At 31.5% G+C, this 16838-nt stretch overlaps 1 protein-coding gene across 5 annotated transcripts in view; it reads right to left on the reverse strand.

Moving 5' to 3' along the window:
- The window catches only part of LOC129951243 (probable G-protein coupled receptor 158), a 73054-nt gene extending 56510 nt beyond the window's left edge, over positions 1-16544 (reverse strand). For 2 of the 5 annotated variants that reach the window (XM_056063320.1, XM_056063316.1), the window contains exon 1: positions 15492-16543. The gene's annotated coding sequence lies outside the window, so the exon portion shown is untranslated. Of the gene's footprint in view, positions 1-15491 lie in introns of all 5 variants that reach the window. The other 3 variants (XM_056063317.1, XM_056063318.1, XM_056063319.1) reach the window with 3 other exon arrangements.
- Between the last annotated feature and the right edge of the window lie 294 nt (positions 16545-16838).

Here is a 16838-nt window from a genome sequence, read left to right on the forward strand (position 1 = left end):
AAATGTGTAATAGGGATTTCAGTACCAGTATAACAAAATCAATGTGAAAATTGGCTAAGAGAGAAACTTCCGCTTGAAACTTGAAATTGATTTTAAAACGTTCTTCTTGGAGTTCCGTATTTTATCAAAATGTACAAATTTCTATAATCATTTTAACAAATTTGTTTAGATAGATATGTATCTTTGTTAAGTTGCTAAAAAGTACTTCATATGGTAATTCAACAAAGTCGGTATGTTACGTTAAGTGTAGTTTGTTCGTTTTCAAGCTATAGTATTTCGGTCCGAAGATAATTTGTATGTCAAGTAAAATATTTTGTATTGTACTAAAAAGCTTTGAAATAAGTCCAGGCGCCTGTTTCAATAATATCCTGCATAGTCAAATTTATAAAATTTTTAATTTTTAAGTTGAGCCGAATTCATCGATGATAATATTCGATACTCGTTGAACAAGTCTGCAGACGGTTGCTTTGCTTAATTCGTGCATAGATGCAACTCCATGATATTGGGCTTCATTCCCAACCCATTGTAGTGTACACAACAATTTTTGCAATCTAATTGTAGTTTATTTCTAGTTCTAATCGAAAACTGTCGAAAAAACATCGAAGTTAGTAGTTGTAGTTTCACTACTCTTCTGTCACTATTCTCGACTTCTTCGTTTTCAAAAAAAAATAATTTGCAATAATTACTATTTTACAACGGTTTTTCCAAACAAAATAACGTTTTCCAACTCTCTCTCGAGTTGCTCTCGATGGATTATAAACCCTCTACAAAATAAGCAATTTTTGAAATTGAAATAAATAATAGCGTTTAACCTAAAATCAGCAATTTTTGAAATTGAGTTAAATCACGGCATTAACCCTAAATTTAAAATTTATCGTTCTTTGGTGAATTCATAAACATTTTATAAAATTTCAAAACCTTTAATTTAATTTTGTATTACTTTTCGAAAACTTTCATTTAATTTTGTATTACTTTTCGAAAACTTTTCAAAACAAAATTTTACTTGCCAATAAGAATTTGCCTTGCATATTACTGGAAAGCTTTTCAATATTCTAAATATTTTTGTAAAATTAATTGTATGGTGAAACAAAAAGAACAAATAATTTGCAAAGTCACAAAACTTTTCACTTTTCAGAAAAGAAATTTGGATTTGATGTAATGTATTTTGCAAAGAAGAAAACTTTTCAATCAACTAATTTCGTCTTTGCAAATTTGTGTTTGTTGAAACGTTATTTGCAAATTAAAAGAGCAAAGTTGCAAAGTGACAAGTGTAAAGCTTCTTCGAAAGTATTAGGCAAAATTAACAAAGAAAACTAAAATTTCTCTGAAACGTTTTAATAGAAATTAATTGTCCACCTAAAACATGGGAAAAATCTTACTATCTTTCTTGTGTAGAATTGTATGTACAATTTTGTTTAATACATAGTTTACGAACGGTTTTAAAGAAACTGCAAACTTCCCTTTTCACACTCTTGACATTTGTTAGACGACTCAAAATTTAGGGTACTTTTTAAAAATTCTCGCTATTTTTTCGTAATGAATATCTAATTTTTTGGTGAACATCAATAATGCGTCGACTATCTCCAAGGCTAAATTCAACAAATTTCAATGTTCCTTATTTAATTTGTTTTTGAATATATAAAGTAGTGCCAATTTATTTCACCCAAATTTGCAAGTTCATATTTACATAAAATGCTTGACGTTACAAAATAAAACCTCATTTAAAATACAAATCAATATTGTATCAATACATAAAAAACGGAACTTACAAGTTGCTGCATTGCTGCATTCTAGGCATAAGGGTGGGCGTACTGTGCTGTGCATAGGTACTTCCTAATGTACACAGGTGAGAAGTCTAATAAAATTTCAAGTGCCAATTGAAATCATTTTTTTTTTTTCAATTTTATTTCTCTCGAAAATTTCCCGCAGAAGATATTTATAGAAAGGTTTGCTTTCAATTCAAATGTAAATTGGAAACTGCCTTGAAATTTCAAAATGTACCTCTAAGACGTTAGTTTGATGTTAGTTCAGGTTTATTTTATTTTTTTTTATTTTTGGGATATTCAATTCAAATCATTCAGGTTTGGTTTTCTTTTGAACGGGAAATGAAAGTTTGCCAATGAAAATTATGTCTGATAGTTAAAGGATATTGAAAAATCATTCTCAACATTATTTTTCGAACATTACAGTTTGTTGGAGGATAATGATGTAAGAAAAAATATATGCTTTTAGTGTAAAGTTAAGTACACCTTTCAAAGAGAATGATATAAATTCATATTGTTCAGAAAAGTTCAAAACTTTACAACGAATAGTCAAGTTCTGTTGCAGCGAGCAAAAATGTCAACGTTTTCACTGTATTAAAACTAATGTTACTATCGATAGTTGTGTTTTATGTAAATACATACATTTATCTATTGCACAATAAAATATTGGGCCTATTTCATAAACATTGAACATTTTGACAGGTGACATTGTTAATTGGCAACTGTTTAAATCTGTTCAATAAACAATTTGACAATTTTGTAGGTTTGTAGGAAAATACTCGACAGTTTTCATCTTTTCATTTCATAAAGAAATTGTCATGTATTTTCCAACAACTATCGGGAGTTTTTTGACAAATTTGTACTTCCAATTTTTTTATTAAATGAAAAATGCAAAGATTTATAATGATAAACGATATATTTTCAAGTAAAAATGAAAGTTAAAGAGATGACGATTTTCAGTTGGGTCTCCTTGTAATACCTCGAAATTTTAAACAAAGACTAAATACATAATGATTTTGAATCCTTGAATGCCTTTCAGTCCTTGGCACCAAATTTTGCGAATAAAATATCTTTATTTTCTTATAGCAACTTTAGAACACTTATTTTGAGAATGTTATTCATTTTAAAGTTTTCGATTTCTATTATGTCCTATGCACTTCATCTTTTAATAATAAAACAATATTTTTCAAAGAGTGACATTTTAAAGTTGAAAGAGTGTCAGCGTTCTATGACTTCTAACATACAAAAATTGGTCGAGGAACAAAATGGATATATTTTGTTCCATATTTCAATGTTTTTTTGATCATAACACATTTCTAGATTTAAAAATGAAATTGACACGACAAATTTTTCAGTACATGACAATTTTGTCACTGTATTTTTCTAAAAAAAAAATCATCTGTCAATATTTTATGCAATACAGATACAGGACAAGTGTGACAAATTTGTAGAATTGTCACCTGCCCATCCACTTACATAGTTCAATTTTATTATATTCTTTCTAACATCATTTCGTCTGATATTTCAAGAATAAATGCTTCCATTTGGCTTGCTGTGTGTCAATCGAAGCGGGATTGTAGCTATGAGCTTTAACATAGTTCTACGAAATATAAGCTGTTTACCAAACTCGCCCCTCAATTAGTCCACTCTAACGCGTGGCACCGTCTTATTAAATCCATATGTCAAGTTTTCCCATTAAACGGAAAAAAAGTTTATGGTCATGGCACAGTAGCGCTTACCATTTCCGTAAAGGTGTCATTCGCATCATCTTTGAAAAAATACACTTTGATAATGAAATTGGATAATTTGAAAGCGTTGTTCTTTGTTAAGACAATTCATGGCTAAATTTTAGATCATACTCAAAACACAAAACGCGACTGAGATGTCAAAACCAGTAATGCCACAAGGAAAATTGTAAAAAAGCCATCCTTTACAAAATTCAACCAATTGCATTCAAAACGCTCCGTTTGAACGAAATAATTTTTAATGAAAAACCAAGATACGTGAAGCATTTTTAAAGTAAAATTTTATAACTTTCATTAAAAAACTAACTTTAAAAAAAAATGGAGCAATTCTTTTTTTTTCTTTATTTTTCAATGTCACCACATTTTTTTAATGAATTTCGAATTTTTGATTGTGTCACAAACGCTTAAGCAGTATTCACATGAACGCGACCAACGAACGTCGAATGAATTACAAAATGTGAGTTTATATACGTTTGAAGACATGTTTCCACACAAATTCTTAACAAAACGATAGCAATGTACATAGTTTCCATTTGATTTATGATGCATACTTTTACTTTTAAATGTCATATATTAATAAATCTAAGAAAAAATATGTATTCATCGCGAAAAAAATTGTAGTTGATACGAACTGTCAAACTTTATTTGCGTTCCACATTATTCACACTCGCAACGAATAAAATAATCGTGCGTACTTAACCTAAAAAATCAATCTTGTTTTGGTTTCGGTGGTGAATGGTGTTCACCAAAACTCTCATGTGAAAGAAATGTCAAAATCGATGAATATTCGTTCATTCGTTGGTCGTACTCATGTGAACAGTGCTTTATATAAGTTTTGTAAAAAAATGTCCAACGGTTTTTTAAATCCAAAAGGTTAGCTTAGGTTAGGTTATAGTGGCTGTCCAAGATGGAAACGGACATACTTTGGCCAGTTTAATGGCCCATTGTGATACCACATGAATCTTGAGGCTTCCTCCTAAACTCAATGGAACCAACATGAGTCCCCTACGAAACGTGATCGTTTAGATCGTTGAAGAAGAATTCTCCTAGGTAATTCTTGCGTTTTCGAGCTAGAGTAGGGTATCCTCGTCCATACAGCTTCTGCAAAAGTCATTTGAGAATACGCCTAGTCTCGTGGCGTGCATTCCTATTAGACAGTGTCCAGTTATGACACCTATTATCGAGCTTATATGCGATCTGCTTAGAGAGAGCAAGCACCTTGAACGTTTTAAATCCAGTGTTGGCCAGATGAATCCAATAAAGTGGAATAATTTTTCACTTACCTACTCACGTACCTACGTCAAATCAATTTAGAATAATGGGTGCGGTCAGGAGACATAAGTGACATTATAATAGTAGTAAGCTTACAGCAAGTCAACTTGTAAGTTTTTAGTTGATATTTTGACACAAGAAGCACCTTAACTTGTTCGTAAAAGAGATTTAAATTGGCTAACATCGAGACTAACTTTTAAAAAAAGTTATTAGTGAATAAAAATATAAAGTTTATGAACGTATTTTAACTTACAGTTATATATTTAGTTTAGCTAAAATGTAACCGTGATTTATGATAGATGTGCCCTTTTGTATCATTGAAAATTTACGTTCATGATGAATGCATTCATCTAATGAGAATTTTGCGTCCAAATACAAAGCAGTTTTACCTTTTTTTTAAACATTTTTGAAAAACCTGCACAAATGAAAATGAGCTCTCTAATGTTTAACGGGTTATGACATCCATCTCGAGTCCAGAGTCAGTCTGCCACAATTCATCTTTTGCACAAAGCCTTGATTAGTATTCCAATTTTTGTGCTTGCTTTTTTGTGTGTGTCGTCCTTTTTTGGAAGGAAGTATGTATTATACACATTATAACAAAAAGGAAAAGCGTTCAAACAGGAAAAGAAATAACAAAAAAAAAACTTTTCATGGTCCGTATAATCCCCTATAACAAGAGATTTTAATTAAAAAATAATGGAAATTATGAAGTACATCACTGCGCCGCACTGGCCGTCTGTTTTTATCTTAGCTCGTCCTTGATGGAATTTTTTTGTTCTTTGTAAGTACTAACAGCAATAACGAACAATCTAAATCTCTCGCTGCTGTGCTTTCAAAAGTGTCAAAATCTATATGCTTCGTCACTTGTATTCATATTGAGGAAGGATGCGAGGATTAACATGGAAAAGGCTAACCGAAAGTTCACAAAAGTATGATGGTCCCAAAGGAGTGTGTAATTAATGTCTAGATTTATTAGAGTCATTATTTTTAAGTGAAGTTTTCGTTAAAAAGTTACATAATGCGATGCAGTAAGTGTTATGAGGTCGTAAGTTGATGCTGACGCTGCTAATCTTGAAGTCAAAAGTATATCTTTTGTTATACTAACATTAGTTTTCATCATTGAAAACAATTATTGGAATCTTTTTGTCAGGTTGTTAAGAGCGATAATTGAAGGTTTATATTATTGAAAAGAAGTTCGCTGAATAAAATTAAGTAAATTAGGATAGACTCGATCATTGAAAGTAGAGCTAAAAGAAGGATAAAGAACTTAAGTAAAAAGCCTTCAGTAGAACGATTTTATTCGGAATAATTAAATAATAATTCAGTTATTTGTTAAAAACAGTTATGAATGAAAAACTGGGACACAAGTTTTGGGTTAGATAAAATGTTTCCTTAAGTAGAAAATTCTATAATCTTTTAGCTTAACTTTGATACCGAAATCCCGATGATAAGAATCAATGATATACTTTTAATAGGCTAGTTATAGCTATCATTGAAATCAATTGGACAAAAGATGATGATTGATGTGTTCCCTTTTCATTAGAAATACAAAGAATAAGCTCCGTAAAATAGAAACACTAAAATCAAATTTCGAAGTTTTGAGGATGCAGAAAAGTAGGGCTCTTTTTGTTTTCTTATCTAATCTAATCTAAGTTTGGCAGAAATGACTGAAATTTTCAATGATCGCTATAAAAATCACCTGTCAAACAAATGTCAATGATTGGTTTCAATGATTTAAAGCAATGACGGCTATAACTGACCCCTTACTGACTTCTAAATGGTTCCGATTGTAATCAAGTCTTTAGTGAGATCTGGATTTTGTAAAAATAATAAGGTGGGAATTAAGGGCTCCTTTAATGCTAATTTAGAGCTCATATCAAATTATATAATGAGTGAGTTTCATATTCCAAATAATTCTACTATGTCAAAAATTGAACGATTCGTTCCAGTGACTTGTGTTTCAATTTTACTCAACTCCAATGACAGATATCAATCAGCGAATATTTACCAGTGAATTTCAATCAGGAAATTTTGTCCAATGACAGACATTTTCAATGATCGGTAATAAACAAGCTGTCAAAAAAATGTCAATGATTGGTTTCAATAATTTAAAGCAATAATAGCTACAACTGACCCCTCACTGACTTCAAAATGGTTCCAATTGTAATCAAGTCCTTAGTGAGTTCTGGATTTGGAACACTCGATTAAGAATTCAATAATTTATTGCATCTGTATTATCCATGTCTGAAATATTGACAATTTCAAAATAAGCTAAATATTACACACACAATGTGAATTTATGATGATTTGCTATTGTCAAACCAAAGTTCATTCCACCAAAGCTCAGTGCAATTCATTGAACCCTATAATCAAACAAAAAACAACATTGCTTACAAGAATCACAAACCCCCATCATTATCATTATTTGGCTTAACCTATAATCTCAATTTTTCGTCAGTTCTCATGGTTCCTAAACAAAGCATAGAAAAAATTATTTGAATAATCCCATAATACCCATATATTACCCTAATTTGCATTTTCACAATATTTATAGTCTAATATAGAAAGAAAAACACAAATAGTCGTCCTGATACTATACTACAACTATTATTCTGTACAGCACCAGCGACAAGCAAGGATGACAACGACAACGACAACGACAACGACAAAGGATGTGGATGTGGATGTGGATGGCTGCTGCGCTGCGCCAACCAACGCTATAGCTATTGCCACCACTTCCATCATTTTCCCATAAAATTCAATTCCCACACCCCACCACTCACAATCCTTAAAGTACAATCGTCCTTTTTTTTCATATAAGACCATCTCATTACAGAAACATCAATGTCCTTGTTTCTTCTTCCTCTTCTTTTTTTTTGTTTTCTGTGTGTTGCCACTTCCATTGTTTTGTCTGCCAAACGGAAATAAAATTTAATTTGCTCACAGTCAAGGCAGGCAGCTGGAGCAGCCAGGACCTGGAAGAGGAACACGAAGATCGAAATTGCTTTAACCTCTCTCGGTTTGTGTAAATTTGTCAGCGATGACAATAACCTTTCAATTAGGCTAATTCTCGTTAAAGAGACAAAAATAAGTAAAAAAAAAAATAAAACTCGTGTGAAAGCCACTTGGACACAGGAAAAGTGGTCTGCATGCAGATGAGTCCTGGGAAAGCTATAGAATAAAAAAAAGTCATCTCATTTTGCTTCTTAAATGGTTTGTTTAAGGTAGACAAAAAAGAACTTGTAATTCCACGACTCAAAACTCGACCATAGAAAAAGATTTGGCTCTTTGCATAATAAAAATTAGCTCCACATAGAAACATCAGAGTCGGGCGTTCGGTTGGACGATAGCGAGGTGAGAACTTCATTGCAATTGCCAAAGAAGTATGTATCCTTTTTACTTATATGTCGTTGGCGTTGACGTTAGCGTTGGCGCCACACATTTGTTTTCAAAAAACGTACCTTCAAAAAAAACCTTAACTCCCTCCTATTGTTGAGGAAGATGTATGATTTAAGAGATCCCTACTGCTGATTGTGCATTTATCACAGAGCAGAGATGTCGTCGTCATCGTCGTCGTCGTCTTTTTCCCATCCTAAGTACAGAGAGGTTATCCTCTTTTTATTGCATCCGTTTTTCATAAAGCTTTAGCTAGAGTCCTGCGACGTGCGACGTGCGATGACGACGATGACGATGGTCGTTTGTTTGCTAGCGGCATTGATGGTCCTGATAGTTCTCCTCATGATGCTGTTGGCAGTGGCTTTGGTGTAAAGCTAGCGAAAAATTCGAATTCTTCTGTCATCAACATAAAGCATGCAATTTATTTTCTTCTGAATATCCTTGCGCCATATTCGGGGTAGTGTAGGGTATGGGCTATATCTTAAGGGTATCCGGTATACATTATGGAATTTCTCGTATCTCGTGTGTCTTATTAAAACTTGGTATAGGTAGTTTGTTTTTCTTTCTTGTTTTTTCTTATTTTCTTTTGTCACTTCTGTGGAGGTTGAGTTTACCACCATCGCGTTTTCCACCAGCCCTACCGCCGAGCCATTTAAAATCACTGTGGGGATTTTATTTATGCACATTCATTGGATGATGTGTTGCAGGATCCCAGGCTCTACTCTGCTATCGTGCCAAATTCAACACATGCAGTGCAAAAATATTATTTTCTACATAACTTCATATATATGAATGTAAGTACATATGGGGGAATAAAACATGTCCTTTGGCAAAAAAAAAAGTACCCAAACCCATCGCGCTTCCAGTGTTGGGGGCTCTGGGAGAACTTAAATTATGTGTTGTATAAAATCCAGCGGACATAAATAAATCTTTAACTGGAAATTTTATGAAATTGTCCTGCCACCCATATATGTATGTATATGTACGTAGTACCGGATGCGGATGTAATACTGAAAAATGGGGTTATTGACTGATGGTATATACCCTACCCACACAGGAATTGGATTGGCGCTGCGCTGCAAGGAATAAATGGTATACGCCATACAAAGGATTCGTATTGTGTGATAAGAAATTAATATTTAAAATTTTGCCATAAATAAAATGGGAGAGGTTCATATGTTAAAGCTCTGGAAATCTGTGATTCCACATGTGGGATTTGAAAAGCGATTGGAAATTAATGTTTCAGTTATGTTTTATATTTGGCCGTAAATTATACTTTTGATATCTCGCATTTGAATATTTGGTATTAAAAACTGGAAAGTCATGAGATTGATATAAGAAAATAAAATAATTGATTTTTAATAAAACACGAGAATTCCCAGGAGTGACATTTCAGATAAAAATTGAGAAGGGAATTCTCAGAATGAAAGTCTTAGAACATAAAAACTAAGGTTTAAATTTCTTAGAACGTGTTAGTTTTTGAGTATTTTTCTTTCTGTATATAGTCACTCTTTATTGGAAATTTACAAGAAAATACCCAAAACATAAAACCTAAATAATTAATATTCATAGCAACGGCTAGGAATTTGTTCAATTAATATGCAGCAATGTTGTCAACATTTCAAAATATCTGTAATCAACTCGTAAATAAAAAAGAAAGAGAACAAAATACTTAAATACAAGCAATTCGGGTTTAGCCCATAATTTTCATGCAAAAGAGCAATAAAAATGAAAATGACTCCAAAGTAAAAAATGATTCACGAACTTGGAAAATATTACAATTGTGGAAGGTCTCTCTTTGTCAAACAATGGGTTGCCTTTTAGTAATAGCAAATGTAAAACTTGAACTGAATGTAAATCTGTCAGCAAGAGGTTATTCAGCTTAAGTAGACTTAAGCATAGAACGTTTTTGTGTTAACATTTTGACAAAGTATATTATCAACTTTTTTAGGCCGTTTTAAGAACTATACAAAGTTGCACTTGGTAAAGCATCTTATGTCTCACTAATCCGTTTTTAAATAACTTACAATTTAATTTCTGTTTTGTTATTTTAGAAGTTTACTTAGGCTACTTTTCCAAAGTAAACTTTCTGAGAAGAAAAATTTAATTTGTACTTAATCTGGTTTGACTTTTGTTAATAATTTTGGAACTATGTGCACACAAGTTTCTTAAAAAAATTCCACAAACTTAATTATAACGAATTTATTGTTTGATTTTTTTAAATCGTTAATCTTTTAGAAAAGGATATGAGCATGATTTTTTCGACTGAAATTTCACGTTTCTACTCAAAACTGTTTACGTTTAATATTTACTGTTTAAATGCGTTCTCTAGAAAAATGTTTAAAAACACTTAAGTTAATCCTTTTGAGAAGAGAATTAAAGGTGTAGAATCACGTCTCTGCGAAAAGTTGTAATTATCTCGTAAAGTGCAAAAGATTTTTTATCACACAGAGAACGGTTTGTTTTTTATTTTTAAGTTCTTGCTTAGCAATCAACTGATTTTAAAGGCGCTACATTGCTGATCATTAGTTTGCTAAGGAGTTTTACTGTCTTTTGTATATACAGGGTGTCTCAAAATTGCAGCCAAAAAGAAAACTGTAACTTCCTGAGGTCTTTTTAAATTGAAAAAGTTATGATTTTAGTTTTGGATTTAATTTCAAATCATAGAAGCTTTTATCATTTTTGCAGTCATTTCTTCAACCAAACCGAAATTTGCCAAATTTTCAACAGTTTTAGTTTTGTATAAACACGAAAGTGTTACAAATTATACTATCTCTACCATGAGTATCACCAATTCAATCTTTATCAAAAATTTGTCATTGCTATTTTAAATTTTGACTAGAATTTGTATAATTCCTTAATTTTTTGAATTATTTTTTTAAATTTTATTAATCGCTGTTGTTACAGTCCTGCACCTGAGCAACCAGCCTTTTCCGCCATTTTTATTGTTTTGGCGATGGTTTTTTTCAATTACCCGACAGTTCAAGCTCTGATCTGAACTAAAAAAGAAAAACGCAATATCATTTTTTTGATAGTCAAATGGACTATCATTTTCGTTCCATCTGTGTAAGATGATTCAATTTAATTTAATTCGATTGAACAATTTAAGATTCAAGTTGTCAAAGCTCATTCTTGCCTTGGTGAAATTTTAAATTTATTCTTATAAAACATCTAAATGAAAGTATCAAATTGGCTGTGTTTGAATACAATTTTTACTTTTCTTGCTTTTTTCGAGTATCTTAAGATTTGTCGGTCACAGGAATGTATATTTTTTGACAAAATAAAGCGAATCAAGAAAATTTTCCAGTCGTTTGTGTAAGCGTCTGGAAGCTCTGTTTGGAATAAACATATTTGTTAAAAAATTAGTATCACATTTTTGTTGTGACAGGTTTTTAGATATCAATTTGAGCATCACCTTACCTAGATCAAATTCGATCATTTTGATAGTCATTTATCAACAATCATCTTCCACACCTGCCCTATCAATGTTGGGATACAGTCTTGTGACGATCGATAGTCCTAAAAATGAGACATCGTGTCCCAAGAGCATTGACTCATAAATTACACGGTCATAAAATAGGGTGAAACCGTTGCATTGACTTAAAAATTTGTGTCAATTGCTTTCAAATAAGTCAACTTATTGACAGCAATTTTCGTTGATTATCACATGATTGGCGTTTTCTTTTTAAGTTCAGAGCTGAGCTGGAGTAGAGAAAAGTTCTGAGCAGAGTATGTTCAGAGCTCTCTGATTTAATTATGAAATAACTTGAGCACTAAACTGTCATAATTTAAAATGTCTCCTGTTTGAAGGCGTTCAAAATTTTCTTAAATAAAATTAATTTAAAAAACAGTCATATAGTTGGTACATTTGAAGCCTGTAATAAATTTAATTCATAAAAATGCTATATGCAATTGTTTTTTTCTAAATTATCTTTCCTTCTGCACTAAAGCGACCAGCCTCTTCCGCCATTTTTATTATTTTGACTATGATTTTTTAATTTACCGACTTTCAAATATCAATTTTTTTGTGTTCAGCATTTTACTCCGTTTATATGTTATTTTATTCTGAGCTCACAGAGCGCGCTCTAAACATGTTCAGAACTAAAAAAGAAACACGAATTTGAAGCTCTGAACGATCAGAGCTCAAAAAGAAACACAATTATTTTTTTGACAGTTCGAGCTCTGCTCTGAACTAAAAAAGAAAAAAGCCAGATGTGACACCCTTAGGGCAAATTGTTTTGACGTCATTTTTACGTCAAAGATTCAAAAAGTTGACCATCTAATAGTAGATTAACAGAAAATGAAATCATACAATTTCGAAGAAGATTGTTTGCACTTTTGTAATGTCTTGGATACGATACTTATCAATTGGAAGTTTCCATTTAAGCGGTGCAACAATAATTAAAATTTGTGTTTTCCGTGGGGTTTTAAAATTGTTTTTTTTTTTTTACTTAATGTCACCACTTTAAGCAATAATTGTTATTTACTTATAAATTTAAATATTTTTTTAAGCAACCAATACATGTTTTTGACTAAAAGAAACCTCAGAAACTCTAAGTTTTCTAATGTGACCAGAAATTAAAACCGAATCCAATACAATTCGCGTGTTTTAAATAAAACTTTTATATTTATGTCGATTTAAGAAAAGCTTTTCCTTAACTGTCTTTTTTTTCAAATATTTAAAATCTGTTAAGTAAGATTTTGAAAAAAGAGTAAAATAGTAAAACCAATCTTTAGAATTCTGCTGAATTCTTTTTTATAAGACAATTTGCTCTTTAGTTTATTACATATGTACGTTATGAAAAATATTGAGTTTTTTAGAGTATATACATATGTCAACTTTTGATATTTTTAAATTGAGAAATTCCAATTACTAAGAAAAAAAACTTATAGTATTGTATGATTGACCATAAAAGTGGTCACTAATATAATAAAGAAATTATTTATTTAACTATATTTGGAAACCTGTGGCTGATGTTTAACATTTGAGCTGTTATTTTGAATCCAATCATCTTTTTTTGGTGGGCCCGTTTTGTTGCCAAGATTTCTGAGAATTTTCTGAGTAGGCTCGACAAAGCTTTGTATTAATTGCCTTTATCAGAGTTCTGACAGCAAAACCGAGAAATTTGTATGAACAATTTTAATATTTTTGAGAATACAGAAACCTCTTTGATCTCAGAAATATAAACTAGCACAATAATTCCTAAATACAATTTAACACAAATAAAACTTATAGCGGAGATTGACAAAGTATTGAAAGATGGTAAATTTTTAAAATTAACTTCTCATCTGACAGCTGAAATAGTAATCAGAGCTAATTATATTCGCTAATTAATGGCTGAAACACAAACACGCTTCAGATTCGGCTCCTCCTGACGTTTATGGCTGAAACACAAACACGCTTCAGCTTCGGCTTCGCCTGACGTTTACGAGTTCAGCCATAGGAATTCAATGCCTGCTATCACAATGGAGCTTCGACCTCACGTTTCGTTTGACAATCGTAAGGAAAAGAACGTAATGTAACGTAATGTGACTCCAAACGGAAGCTTCCAGTTCAGCCATAAATCTCCGATTTATTGGTTAACTTTGTGAGTTGTTTCCAGGAAGTTGATATGTTTTAAATTAAATAAATTAATTTATTTATTATTTCTTTTGAAAATTCACTTATTCTTTGCAATCATTCTTATATATTTTTTTTATTTTTGAAATATTTTCGTTTAATTTTTCACTTTTTCAGAAAGTTTCTTCTGAATTATTTTTTTCATTGTTATAGCTTAGAGAAATTCTTCAACAAAATGTATTTAGAATCGAATAACCGTATTTATCATTCTTAAAATAATTGTAAAATTGAGTTGAAAATAGTAAACAAAGCCAATTTAGCCAATCAAATCTCGATATTCAATCAACTCCGATATATTGGTAAACTTTCGGAGTTGTTTCCAGGAAGTTGCCCAAAAGTAAACAAAAATACTGTAAATAGGAAAATTTTGCATCGAAATTGTTTTACAGGTGCCAAGGATCTGCTAAAAACTTTAAAAAAAAACATACCATCAATTTCGTTCGATGTTTTGGACGCACGTCAATAAATTTGATTTTATAATTTTTCCTTTTTCAAACCCCATTTGCCATGATGATGAATGTTTATGTTGAATGTCATGTTAAGTAGTAATTTCAATTAATTGACAATAATTAGATTTATTTATTTCCAACGAATAAAAAAAGGACATCCCCGATAAAATCAACAGGACATAAAAATCACTACTGATTTAACTTCTCTCATTTTATATCCTTTTTAACTGACTCACTCTCAAATTAAATACAACTTAAATAAAACAAAACAAAAAAGGATCAAAATAAAACTATACACACCAATGCAAATACTTCTATATATGTGTATCTATTTATCATTGTATTAAATGCATGTATAGAAGAAACTCAAGTCCTTTTTGTTTTTCTATATTCAACTCGTTTTGATTCCTTTTTTTCGGTACTGATTTATCAATACACTATACTTCCAAAAAAATCTCTTTCGCCGAAGTTTTTGAGTGTTTTTCGTCCTTTTCGGCTGCTTTTTTTCAGGACATAACTACGAAAAGGAAAATGTTATTTTTTGAGAGCAATCAAAAAACACGAGGACGACGATGAGGACGGCGGCGACAAGCTCTCTTTTATATAGAATTGAAGTTGTAACAGAGCTCTGCTCATTAACAACTCAGAGTTGGCTCGTTAGAAAGTGAGAGAGGGTACATATATTTATTTTATCTACTTTTGCTGCGTGCAAAATAAGAAGAACTATGAGGTGCTAAAAATAAACCAGGACACCAAAAAGAGGGGGCGTATATTGTGTACAATATTTAAAGGTGGCAAAGGTCGCCATCCTTTATTTTTTGTTGTTGCTTTTTTTTGTGATAAAACTAAATTTTTCCTTTCAAAGAAAATCAACACCAACTCGTTTTATTTTTCACCTTAATCCGTGATTTTATTGAAATTTAGAACGAAGAAAACTATTTGCTGCTAAGTCCACCCCCGCACCATTTTAGCACGAAAATATTTGGGGGTGCAAAATCGAGCACATTACGAGTATTTCCAGGAGGAAAGTTGTTTTTCCTATTAAATTAGGTTTTCCTTGTTTCGCGATTTAGTTTTGTTTTTTTTTTTTTGAAAAATCGGTGCGCCGCGCCCAAGGTCTCGTAATGTCTGAGCCTTCGGAGTTGTAATACCTGAATTTGTTTTAAACTATGTCCTTTTTTTGTTCGAGAGAGGGAGTTGCAAAGAAAAAATAAGAATGTTGTTAATACAAAATTCACTCACTGACCTAACTTTAAATATGATGACACAATTTCAATCTGCAAACAACGAGTGAGATGTATCCTTGGAGTAGTATAAAATAAATCCTTTAAATTTGTATCCAATTGATGAGGGCTTAAATTAATTTCCTTAAGTACATCATGTACTACGTTGACTGACTGGCTTATGATTGATTCTTATTGCTGATGGCGATGATGGGGTGTGTGCCATATAGACTAGTTTTCCTATAGGTACTCCTTTCGGTAGGGTTTTTTTTTATTTATTTTTTTATAAAATTTGTATACTCCTTTTTTTAGGTCAAAATAAACTTTCTCTTTTCACATTCACTTCATTTGAACACTTTCAGGTTTTTTTTTCATAATTAATGTTTAATCGCACCGGTAAGGATATTTTTCTTTTTTCCTGTTGGATCATATAAATATGTAGGTACAGGGAGAAAAATAATGTGTGAATCCTGCTAAAACTTCATTGAAATCGGCCGCGATCCGTACCGTACGCTCTTGTATCCTTAGCTCAACTGACTCAGCTGTGTGAGAGAGAGAAAATTGTTAGCTAGGAGCTCCCACGAAAAAAGTCCTGTCAAGGTATAAAATTTGATTAGAAACTGATGGAGATGGAGAGCAGGGGAGAGCCTCTATCTATATATATGTATATATGATATTTTGAAGGTAGGTATATTTATTGCCGACTTTATGCACATGAATGAATTTATCAAGAACAAGAATTTCTCACTTTTACACCGCGATAAGATACATCTGTCCCTTTAAGATAGTTCCTTATTTTAGTTATTACGTTTATTTTTATTGTTTAAAGGAATTATTTTTTTTTCGGAATGTTTTGTATTTTTCAGAATTGAAAATTAAAGAATATGTTTTTAAGGAAAAAGAGCAGAGACCGCTGTGTATAGGTAAAAGTGTATAACTCCAATGAAACAATCAAATCACGGACGAATTGTTGCGAATTTACGGAAGCGCTGATTCGGCGAATTCAAATGTGATTTTCATGCACAGCACATGTTTGTCATGCGCCGTGAAAGAATTTATAATTTCCGTTACGAGTGACAGTGATGGTATTGAGGAGTTTTTGAATTTGGAATTTGTATTATTTGTCGGGGTATTTTGAGGTTACTATGGCGTATGTGGAATTTTTTTTTTAAGATTCTTTTACAATATTATTTAATTTCAAGATTTAAACCTTTTTTTAAGTTCTAAGTTCTTTTTTAGATTAGATTGAAAAAATACATTGTTTGAAAAATTTAAGAGCATTGACCATATATAGTTTCAAAAATATATTAGCAGTTTAAAAGTTTTTGTCCACTTTTATATTTGAATTAAATTTGGCGGTAGCTCCGAAC

This window comes from Eupeodes corollae, chromosome 3, assembly GCF_945859685.1.
Source record: "Eupeodes corollae chromosome 3, idEupCoro1.1, whole genome shotgun sequence".
Classification (NCBI taxonomy): Eukaryota; Metazoa; Arthropoda; class Insecta; order Diptera; family Syrphidae; genus Eupeodes; species Eupeodes corollae.